The sequence below is a fragment of the Ostrea edulis genome, chromosome 4 (genome assembly GCF_947568905.1).
Source record: "Ostrea edulis chromosome 4, xbOstEdul1.1, whole genome shotgun sequence".
Classification (NCBI taxonomy): domain Eukaryota; kingdom Metazoa; phylum Mollusca; class Bivalvia; order Ostreida; family Ostreidae; genus Ostrea; species Ostrea edulis.
Window position 1 is genome coordinate 72,366,110 of NC_079167.1, and position 12,464 is coordinate 72,378,573.

General features: G+C 33.0%; 1 long non-coding RNA gene across 1 annotated transcript; it reads left to right on the forward strand.

The window, feature by feature from the left end:
• The first annotated feature begins 1,789 nt into the window (after window positions 1–1,789).
• On the forward strand, window positions 1,790–3,459 carry LOC125670099 (uncharacterized). The gene is made up of 2 exons (XR_007368120.2): window positions 1,790–2,142; window positions 2,707–3,459. It is a non-coding gene; the product is annotated as an uncharacterized LOC125670099 (long non-coding RNA).
• The last annotated feature ends 9,005 nt before the right edge of the window (window positions 3,460–12,464 follow it).

Consider the following 12,464-nt stretch of genomic DNA (forward strand, 5'->3'; position numbering starts at 1 on the left):
TTGTTTTTTCCTTCTTTCTTGTGAAACCTTTTAAACACATTAACAGTAGATTTTGATCATTAAAAGTGAAAAACAAAGTTCTGGGGGAAATCGTGAACCAGTCCTTGTAATAGCAAAAGTACACGAGAACTCAGTACACCCATCCGATCCTTCTAGAACTGTTTCTCTGATTTCGTAATTGTTAACCTGTTATCTAATATTATACACCCTGAAGAGAAGGCACCTTTGTATGCATCTTGATAATGGAAATGTGTCAGTTCAATTAAATCTGTTTATCAAACTTTAAGCTAAGGTAAGAGACAAGAGAGTTCGATTGCGTGCAACAAAATTGATAAACAGCACGCCTATTTATTGGTTCGATAAATTAGATTTCTATTTCATGATATTGTTAACTTTTAAATCCCTGTTCTGAGCACGCACCTGTTTTTTCATTACCCCATGCACCTTCAATAAGACGCTAGATGGTAACCTTTGCGACTCCTTTTGATGCAAGATATTTTCTAAATGATACTTGTAACAATTATTTTTAATGATATATGCATCAGCTGTATGCTGATAAATTTTTTTTAAGTACATCTGACAACTACTTCTAAAATTAAGTCATAACTCTGATAGCACATGTTTAGATAAACAAAATGTTTCATATTGATAACTTGTTATGACATCAAATGATAGTGGATTAAAATACCTCGTAACCAATAATGGCAGTTTTGATAAGAGGAAAATTTTTTCTTCATATTGAACTTTCTGCTTTGTGATTAATTCATCTTTAAATTAAGGAGGTTATGCTACACAGAGAAATTTTATGATGATGAAAAGTGGAGAATATGTACAACAACAATATTTTGAAATTGAAAACTTTCAAATTTACTTTATCTAGTCAAAAATTGCAATTTTAGTTGAAAGCAAATTGTCCACGAACAGGCGATCCACAGTTCAGCAGTCGGCATGCTAACCTACTGAGCTACTCAGCTAGGCGAGAATTTTTTTAAATGATTAGATAGATATTGCTGATATTTACATTTCCATCCATGTTTTAAATGGCGATGTAGAGTACATCCTTAACCTTGCTACTTTTGACGTTGACTCCTCATACAAAAATGGAGTCATGTGAGTCAATTATTAGAACTTCTAGCCAATACCTAACAACAACTGTATTAAATCTAGAACATCATGTATGTTGTCCTCGCACCTATTCGTGTCACAAAGTTGATGTTCATTTCACATCAAGTGTGTCGAGTTAAAAACTCTAACTGGGGCCTTCAAACCAAACACTGAATATTTTAGTTGATACAAGAGTAACTGCAAAACGGGGAGATACAGCTTGCCCCCTCCTCCACATTTTGCTAAAAGAAAAATACGAAATGCAATTTTGCTTCTTTATTCTTTGGGGGACCTGAGGCGGATAAAACCCCTCGTGTATAGTCTTTTTGTGTGTGTATTCAACGTTTGTATGCATGTAATATGGTTAATCCCCTATTTGTCTACACTACTGTTTTAAAATACACATTCTGTCTGGATGCTTTAGTTGATGTATCAAATACCTGTGATGAAATAGAGGACATCTGTAGTCGACATCAAATAGTCTACATCAAATATTAACTCATTGATAATTCTTGTATTGTTATCGGAAATGTTTACAGGGAAAAAAAATAAACAGTCGATGATTATACTGTTGTCTTGTCTCATCATTTTTTTTAAAATTATGTTTTTTCATCGGAAAACAATAATTAAAAAAATCAATTCGTTTTTGTCACTCAATGAACATTGTTCTCGACGACACGAAGTATTTATATAAAATTTTGGATAATTATGGCCATAAAAATTAATTTAAAAAATCACTCGTCATAGTAACCTTTCAGCACTTGATCTGGAAGTACATGTTTGATCAGATGATGGAACAATGTTATGTCATTTTAAATACGCGTGTTGATATCTTAATTGTCCGGTGCCAGTTCACCGCGCCCGACAAAGGCAATAATTAGGGTTCTTAGTGATTAAATGATTAACTCTGTTCACTCAGGCGTCGTCCACCCAGGCATCCTGGTCACTGATTGGTCACTACCGCCGGACAGTAGCGGATAAAACACGCGTCCATATGCTGTTTGATTTAAATCTTCCATCGACTTCTTGACTTACAGGGTAAGAATATATACATGCATGGAATGTACTTAAAACCATACTTCAGTTTTCGTTGTTTATAAAATTATTAATGTTAAAGGGATGGGGGCTTTTTTGTGAAAGTGGACAAATTAAGTGAAAAAAAAACAAAACCCCAAAGACTTCGAGACAACAATATTGTACATGTTAAAGATCTATGTTGTCCCTAATGACAGAGATTTTGATATGTTATATATGTCTCTGCTGATGATTAAGGAAGGAAATATTAATCTTCTCTATTACCAAAGATTTCCTGTGGAAAAGGTCAGTGTCCCCCATACGTTCATTCTAATCAATTCCTATCTTGGATTGACAAGTATTTGATAAGAGGAGACCTAATTTCTATACGAATATGTGCCGAGACAACAAAACTATTCACCTTGACTTCATCTGGAAGCGTACCTCCGGTCACGGCAAGGACGTGGGTACAGAATGATCAGGGGCTGTTGTATTTGTATACACATGTCGGGAAAGGGGCGGAGTTTCAAAATCTAAATTTAGTTCTTGTTCAAAAATGATAAAACTATGATTACATGTATTTAACAGCTTATCAAGATAAAGACGACTCAAAGCAAAGCAGCTTGCTTTCCTCCGACGAAACGGGAGTCCATTCTGAACTTCGAAGAATAAACTTGAGATGATCAAAATTGCGGGACTTGCATAAAAAGAATTCACAGAAAGTGTAGAAAGATTAATCAGCTATGGCCCAAGGACTCAACGATCTGCATTTGAAACTCACCCGTAATGGAAAAATAGAAAAGGCTGCTATTGTGGATAAAACAGGAAAAATTGTTGCATGCAGTTCGAATTTTACTGTGAAAGACTGCGATATCAATGCCATCAAATGTGCGCTCTCAGGACAGTACTCTTCTCTTGTGAAAATGAAGTTCGGAAATGAAATGTTCATGTGTTTTACACAATGTGAGGAAAAAGACACTCTTTTGGGAAAGTATGAGGATGAAATTTTGGTCGCCCATCGCAAGAACGGTTTTCTGGTGGTAGGGATCGGGTATTCCGACACCCCCGGATCTTGCTTGTACGAAGTCACACAATTTGCGAAGAGATTCGACTCTAAAAGATTTAGTTACAAATGCTAGTTATCTGTGATTACGACAACAGAAACACTTTAAACAGTACCCACTTCTTTTGTTACGCCATGTGTTTTCACGTGGCCACGATACTTTGCGTTATGTTTATGTGACTTGATTTACTTGTAAAAAATGGCAGACTTTGTTATTTGTTCGTTGTTATTAATTTTTTTTTAAAGTTTTGATAATAAAAAATGTACATATTATAAAATATTCTAGTTTATTTTTCAAAAATACATTTAGGGAGTCGGTTGTTTAAATACGAAATGGTTTCTGAAATAGATTGAGGGTATCGTAACTACTTTGAGTTAAGTACTGCAGATTTAATAAGTGTATGTCGGATTGGATACCCGGAATTTAATTGTCTGATCAGTCATTCAATCTGATCCGATACATATTGCTATTAGAAAATTAGGAGTAGTCATTCCGGCATTTTGGAAGTGCGATCCTTATAAATCATCAGTTTTGATGTCAGCATAAACCATAGGTCAGCTATTCAGTCTATTTTGTTTAAAAATTATGTAGGATTGTTAGTCACCACATGTAGTTGATCATATTGCGCCGCCATTATGATTCGACAAATTCTACAGGAGTTATGGGACTTCGTTGAATTTGTACATGATGCTACACGATAGGACGCAACTTTGTTCAATTGCAGGATTGTTAGTCACCACATTTCACCAGTCTATAGGAGGTACTGGGGTTGTATTCCACTTTTATTGGAACACCCCAACACCCCCCCCCCCCAATTATTTTGTAAGGAGGGTGTCCCATCTGTGAGGCTGCAACCCTCCCTTTGAAATTTTTTCCGGATTTATATCTGTACAATAATGCTAATTTAGATAAGATTTACTCTAAGCATTTCTCAAGTAAATGTATTCATGTATAGCGTGATTATGTTGTACTGACGATCTATACAAATAACAATACAGATATGATAGAATTATTATAGGTTATAGACTTTGTATGGGAAAATATGACGACCGAGTTTTTTGGCGCGACAAAAAACGAGGTCGTCATATTTTCCCATATAAAGTCTATAATAACCTTTTTATTATAATTATATTTTCAGTTTCATTTAGAAACTAACAATGATTTATTTAATAACAATTTCTTTATTGGTTTAAAGCTGTATGGTCCGAATTACAATATTTTTTTCCATCTCGTAAAAACGCTATTAAATCATCGCACGTATGTAGTTATGAGACTGTACGACATATCATAAATAATTTCACCTGTTTTAACCCAAATAATTTGATTTTAAATCGATGTTTACAAATAACCGCGTCACTCTGCCATTTCAAGTGAGTCACGTGACCAGTTCAAACTTTCAGATCATTGCTGGTTTTATCTGTGTAAAGCTGTGTATTTTGTTATAACAGTGCCGCACCATAAGTTTAATAGAAATAAAAATATCAAATACCTCTTAGTAATTCGTTGTTTTACGCCCTTTCAGCCTTAAAACTAGACAGTTGCGTAGGAGTTAATACATCATGTTGGGATTCCCCTGACGCCCGTGGGTCTATTTATAGACGTCTATTATGGGATGATTTATATATGTAGCCACTATATTTACTTTCTAAATAATATTCGCACTGTTTTCTTTTACATGCAGATGTTTTCAAGCATGTAATTAAGGGAAAGTTAATAACTTTATAAAGTAATTAATCTGCTTTAAAGTAATTATGTACAAAAATAATACATGAACATCGGGTCATACAGCTTTAAATGAATAAAAGATGAAAAATACGAAAAATTTGAAAATTAACGGCGTAGTAACGTGTGCTATATGTCCACAAACTTTTAAAGAAAAAAAAGAAGAGATGAAATTGAAAGTACATGTATATAATAAAATAAGATATTGCGGTAAGACGTGACAATTCACCCGCAATTTTATGACGCGTCTCACACTGAATTATCACCTATTTTCACAGGGGGCTAAGCCCGTTTTGGGCCCGAACTCTGTGATGCCATAAATATAACAAGTGAAATCGAGAGAACGATGACGTATATCTTTGTTATTGTAAGAACCTGTGACTTGAAATTTGGCATGCAAGTAGTTAAACTTTGATCTATGCAAAGAAAACGACAAATTATGAATAGCATACCTAGTTTAAGGTCGATCGATCCTCATGTGACTTATCAATAATAATGGTTAAAAGTGCAAAAACTGTATTAATTTCCATTCAATATAGTTAAATTTAATCAATAACCATAGAAAATGTGTATGTTGCCACATTTTTAAAGATGTCAGACATTTGAATCGAGTGTTTAGTTGTTTTTTTTATCTGAGTCAGAGTTAGACCCCTTTCTATATTTATGGTATCACAGAGTTCGGGTCCAAAACGGGCTTAGCCCCTGTGCCTATTTTAATTGATTTATTTTAAAATGTAATCAAGTAGTTTGCAGTCGATAAACTTTGATCATAAAAGATTACTTGACCGTCAACTTAGGGAAGCAAAGGAGACACAGTGGATGGAAATGCGAGAAGGGGGAAACTAGCTACAAGGGGAATTTGACTCTATAGAGTGGCAATTCCGTGAGGATTATGATAAGCTTTTTGTGAGGGTTGGTTGCGTGTATATTGTTTACCGAGAATTTTTCACTCAATCGACATATGGAGACGTCACCATTGTCTGTGAAAGGTCGCAAAATTTAGGCCTACGACAGACATGAAACTCGGTACACTGGCACATCTAAGGAGTAGATAGCCCCTATTGACTTTTAAGGTCAAGGGTCAATCCATGGACATATGAAAATATTTTCTCTAACTATCTTGAGAAACCTTTGTTTGACAGACATCAAACTTAATACACTGGTACATCATAAAGCGAACATGTAGATGACCCCTTTGATTTTGGGTCCACATGGCCAAGGGTCAAACTGGACATAGTAATACATTGTCTCCAATATTTTAAGAATCATTTTCTTAATCGACAACAAACTTGATACACTGATTTTAGGTCACATGGTTAAAGGCCAAGTGTCAATCCACTCCTATGGACATAGGAAGATATATTGTCTGCTCGCTATCTTGAATTGTTTTGGCACTAGTCTACTATCAATTAAATGATTCATGTGTATAACCCTTTTCAATTTTGCACCAAACTTGTTCATAATGACACTATTAGACTTTCGTACATCATCGTGATTTTTCTATTAAACTAGAGATTAAGATTTTTTTTTTTAATTTTGAACATTCCCTGCATAAGCCATTACATTCACAAAACTACGATGGGTTCACGGATGTTTAACTAGTTTATGAATGAAATCTTCGTGACATTCCTATACAAATGAAAGGATGGTAAGTTTTGATATTAAACCATTAGAATAAACAAAACTGGACAGCAAAATCAACTCAAAGTCAGCGGAACAAAAATCACCACAGGATTAGTGCACTGTGTACTAGATATTAACTAACATTCCAAGTTTTGAATAACCAGGGCGCGCCATCTCGTACGAGCCCCTCCTTCCTTGTGTTGATTCTTTCGCCATACTGGGATTTTACTACTTTTAATAGCTTGTTAAGTAAACACACTGAACCGCTATAACAAGATGGGAGTTAATTACCATATTTTGAAATCAAATAACTTTTTACCCGTCTGATTTCGTGATACGCGTATACAGAAAAAACTGCTGGAACTTCTTAGATAATCTTTTTGAATAATAAATAAGAATCATGATTTTGAAAAGTTTTTTAAGGAATAAATATCTATGCTGTTAAGAGAATACATAAATAATGGAAACATGATGTCATTTGTGCCATCGTCGATTAAAGAAATGTATACAATCAACTTAGGCATTTTCCCTGTCATGTTTCTGTCGATGGTGAGGTATATAAGTGTATAGTAAATGGAAGCCGAACAGACGATTTTTAAAATGAGCGGCCTCTGGAACATCCTGCATGTATATCTGTCGGATCATGGATTCTGCATGTATCTCAAAGAATGTATACAAAATTGATTCAAAGACTTGTTAGAGTAACATCCTACAAACAAACTCAATCACTAAACAATCAACAGGACCAACTCTCTCTTTAATAAACCAAAAACTAATAAGGAAGAAAAGGAAAACTGTCTTTAGATCCACCACCAGCAATGTTAAATTCCTATCATAACAAACCAAATTTCTATCATATACCCGGGGATTTATCAAGGAGGATAGTTTATCGTTTTCCCCATGCCTATATCTCTATTCCCCGCAGACCGTGTTCATTAAAATCTACATATTATTTACATACCTCCTAAAGAAAAAATGTAAAATTATTCAGAACAAGTAAGGTGAAGGGCGTAAATTGATTGTTAGAGAATTGCATCATGTTTTATTTACAATGTAAAATGAGAACAAACTTAAAGAAGTGTGCACGTGAGGGATATTCTGTCTTGTAGAGACAAATATCCTTCAATGAAACCGTGGAATCTGGCCTCTTTTTACCAGAAAGTCAAGTGGCAGAGCACAATGACGTAGTAAAATTGAAAAACTCTAGTTGCGGGGTGAAGTAGGCAAACATCGTAGTACAGTTAGGGAATGGCGTCTGGACAGAGACTAAGATTGATCATCACTCAAATATTTGTCAAATAATAACATGTCTTAAAAGTGTTTCAGGAGAAGGCTTAGCCTGTTGTGAAATCCTATCACGACATACATGTATTTTATCAACTGTTATGGCTACATCACCAACGGTAGTATGGATACAGGAATGTGCTAGGAAGGTGCAGACGTACTTATAATGAATATAACATGCCAGAATATGTTAATAAAGAATGACGGTCTGTAAAGTTTTCACATCTTAAGAGTTCAGTTTTCTGAAATTTCAAAATTCCAAAGTGCTCTAGAAATCTGAAATTTCAAAATCCCGAGACTGTTTGATGATAAATAACAAATGACGTTATAACAATTCAAATTTCAACACGATTTAAGATTCTAATGTTTAAAATATCAAAAATACAAGCAAAAACAAGACTTTGGGTTCTACAACTAGTATCCAAAACTTAGATAATAATGTATGGAGTTTTTTATATTTCCAAACTATCATGGTTCATGTATATATTATGGTATGATGTAGCAACTTGTATACTGTAAACTAATCGGAGTCCATGCATATGTTTGCCCAAATATCTATTTTGTATTGCTTATAGGAGTTATGATATTAATCGCTGTTCGTTACCTTCACCTTTCATGATAGTAAATTAAACTTACCAACATACCAAATATCAAAGCCTTAGGTTAAAAGACAAAAGAGATATGGTCCGGACAAAAAAATGCCCCAAAATTCAATTATTTGACCTTTACATAACAGGTCAAGGCCAAAAGTCTTAAAAAACGGCACGTTACACACTGTCTTATCACGAGATACCAACATACCAAATATCAAACGCCTAACCAAAAAATTCTATTATTTGACCTTTACATAAAAGGTCAACGGTCGTCAAAAATGGCACACAATATCATGGTATTTCCACATATTAGATATCAAAGGACTACCGTATGTCAAAAGACAAAAAAGTTATGGTCCAGACAAAGAAAATTCCCAAATTTATATTATTTGCCCTTTACTTAAAATGCCAAGGTCAAAGGTCATCAAAAATGGCATAGGACACACTGTCTTATCATGGTATACCCACAAACCAAATATCAAAGGCATATGTCAAAATATAAGTAAAGAATATAAGCCAAAAACAGTCCATTCTGTGAGAGAAAGAACTAATCGAGGCCCGTAGGGCAGATATCAGTTCTTTCAACCACAGAATGGACAGTTTGAGGCTTATATCCTACTTAAAACATTACATCTTTTGTTCTAAGAATGGACAGGCTCAGGTAAACCCATTGAAAATGATAATTATGAATAAAGCTATTTTTGAATAGTCTGACAATATAACCAGTCTTGCGCGGAAATCTGTTTCTTTTGTTCACTTATGGGACAGTGTCAGGTAAGTAATCTTGTACTGCAGGTTTTATATTCACTCACTTCGTAGTACTGAGCCATATCAACATGTCTTCCTCTGATGGGAGAGCATTTTCATTGCACAATCAAAATCTATAAGGATTTTAATGAAAGTACTGCGAATATTATCTTAATGAGTGTTATATTCTGAATATGGGGGTGAGAAAGTTTTGGAGCCAAATTTTGATCTGAAAAGCATTGTGTTTTCGAATATTTGGATGAGGAAATAATTAACGCCGGCCCAATAAGAACCCAATACGCACATCTCGTGAAATGAAATATTATTTATGAAAGCCAAAACAATAATTCAGAATTAGGATATGCTAATAAAGAATACATTAAAAAAAAGCTTTGTGAAGAAGTTTTGGAATGTGCCTCTGGATCCAGCAAAATTCAATTACAGCAAGGAAAAACGTCTTTCAAATATAATAATGGCCAATGGAATCCCCAAAATTGTGAATCTTAATGTTGGAGCAGAGAATTTTACTATGGGGAAATATCGTTTTAAGTGTTTCAGTGATTTTTCCAAAATTTGTTTTGATTCTTACTTGTAGTGAATTTAAAATTAAATTTGTATCTCTTTGACAAATTTACTGTCTTTTTCTTATTTTCAGCCTACCTGTAGACGTCTAATAAGTTATTGAGTTTACCTGGCACTGTCCAATAAGTTGGCAATAACTGTCCATTATTTTTAGGAACGGAGAGTATATGTCCTTTATCAAAAATAATGGACAGCAATTGTCAACTTATTGAACACCTACAGGTAACCGTTTCACTACAAGTGGACTTTCTTCTATATAAAAGCCTAAAAAGACAAAATATTGCATAACAAAAATGTTTTTTTTAAAAAGTTATGGCCCGGACAAACTTTGTATGAGAAGAAGAAGAAGAATTCTCCACATTAAAACAATATGTCTCCCTTCTTGGAAAGGGAGACATAATTATTATTCATTTCCTCTTCGACACAATCGATATTTTTAACAAAGAAAGATGATGAATTTAGAATTTTTAAAAATAACTATTTTATTCACAAATACTTATAAATTTGCTAAATTTGAGTTTCCTTTCAGTTCGGGTGTTTGCATAGCAACTGGTAACAATCCTTTCAACAATAAATGAACGCAGGGTTAAGCATTTGTACCCACCGCGTGTGGACGAAAATATGACTAACGTCTCACCGTACGCAAGTGTTACACGAAAGGAAGCAACTATCCTAATATACTTATAGAAACTTCTGTAGTAGTAGTAGTAGAAGTAGTAGTAGTAGTTTATTTATTTATAGTGACATGTGTGTATTCACAAACATTATGTTAACAGACAGTCTAAAAATAAATCAAACACCCGACCCATCGGGCATATATGGCACTTTAAACACAAAACTTAAATGCAGTACATAAAGAAAAAAAGAAGAAGCACAGATCTGTAATAACCTCAGATCACAAGTATATATGTCGTTTATTTTTCACAATGCTTTATTCATTTTTTAAAGCTCTTCATTTTGTCTATTGAGATATTCCTGTTTACGATGTTTGAATTAAGGCAATCTGACTAAAGTACAGACCTATATTATTTTATATATAAAATAATATAGGTCTGTACTTTAGTCAGATTGGAATTAAGGTTAATCGATCCTCGTGTGATGTCATAGGTTTCTGCAAAAATCTTTATCAAATTAAACTTTGCGCATGATAGAAATATATCTTTCAGAGGAATTTTATTCACTGCATAAAATAACAAATTTGGTAAACTATTGATATTGAAAAAGTGTATATATTCTATAGATAATCAATTCTTTATAATTAAAAAAAAAATGTTGTCAAGGGCAATAACTCCTATGTTGGTATTTCTTCTACTGTATGTCTATTATGCATGATTTCCCTTATATCCACAATTAATTTATACATATTTATGAATTAACATTTTTTAAAAACTGTTGACATTTAAAATTTGTCATTTCAACAAGTTTTTATCTATTCTCATTATTCAGTACAACGAAAATGTGTGATTTTCTGATGTTAACATATGCTTCTGATTTTGTATGTCTGACATCTTTAAAAATGTGGGAACATACACATTTTCTTTGGTTATTGATTAAATTTTTAAAACTATATTGAATGGAAATTAATACAGTTTTTGCACTTTTAACCATTATCATTGATAAGTCACATGAGGATCGATCCACCTTAAAATACAACAAAACAATATTTTTTGTCATCATATTTTTGTTTTATCTATTTCTAGAAAACTTTTTTTTAAACATCAAAATTCAATTACTTCAAAACTGGAGGCTAAATCTGCAACAACTTCTGTAAATAGAAAATACACATGTATATAAATGATATGAATAGGTGAAATTGACAAAAGTTTCTACACACACACACACACACACACACACACACACACACACACATAATTGTAAAACATGTTTGTTTTGAAATTCCGAATGGAAAAGTTATCTTTCCTAAAATAGCAAGATCCAAACAACCTGGTACTTTTTTTTTGATATCAGAAAATGATTTTTTGAAATCAAGAATTCGATTTTTTGATATAAAAAAAACAACCTTATTTTCTGATATCAAGTTATTTATTGTTATCAAGAATTTGAATTTTTGATATCAAAAATCTGAATTTTGATATCAAATTCCAAGTTCTTTTTTGATATCAAAAATTCAAATTCTTGATAACAATACAATTCAATTTCTTGATATCAGTAAATGATTTTTTGAAATCAAGAATTTGATTTTTTGATATCAGAAAAACATTTTTTGATATCAGGAATTCGAATTTTTGATATCAATAATTCTTTTTTTTATATTAAAAAACCCTCTCAAAAATATTAAAACGGCACCTCATAGAAAATGCAGTAATTTTCAACAAAAAAGACCGACCTACGGAGCTGAACTTGTTTTCCATCCCGTACAAAATTTTGGTCCAGTATTATATCATACACTTAGTAGCGTGTCATTTTTATACTTTTCTTTCTCATCTTATTAAAGAAAATGTTATAAAGATTATATGAGAATTTTTTTTCAACATTCTATAAAACATTCAAAACTGCTGCTCAATATTTTATGCATGCTTGCATTTTCAATTCGTAAGACTGAATTTAAAGTTATCAAAAAAGTCCACGAAAATTATATGCTGTTAAGGCCAAGTCATTTCTGATTCACTATTTACTCAAAACAGATATATACTACTCAAAATTTGATAAGGATCATTGATATTTTTCTGTTTAAAAATTAATAACTGCATAACTGGCAATATTCTGTCCA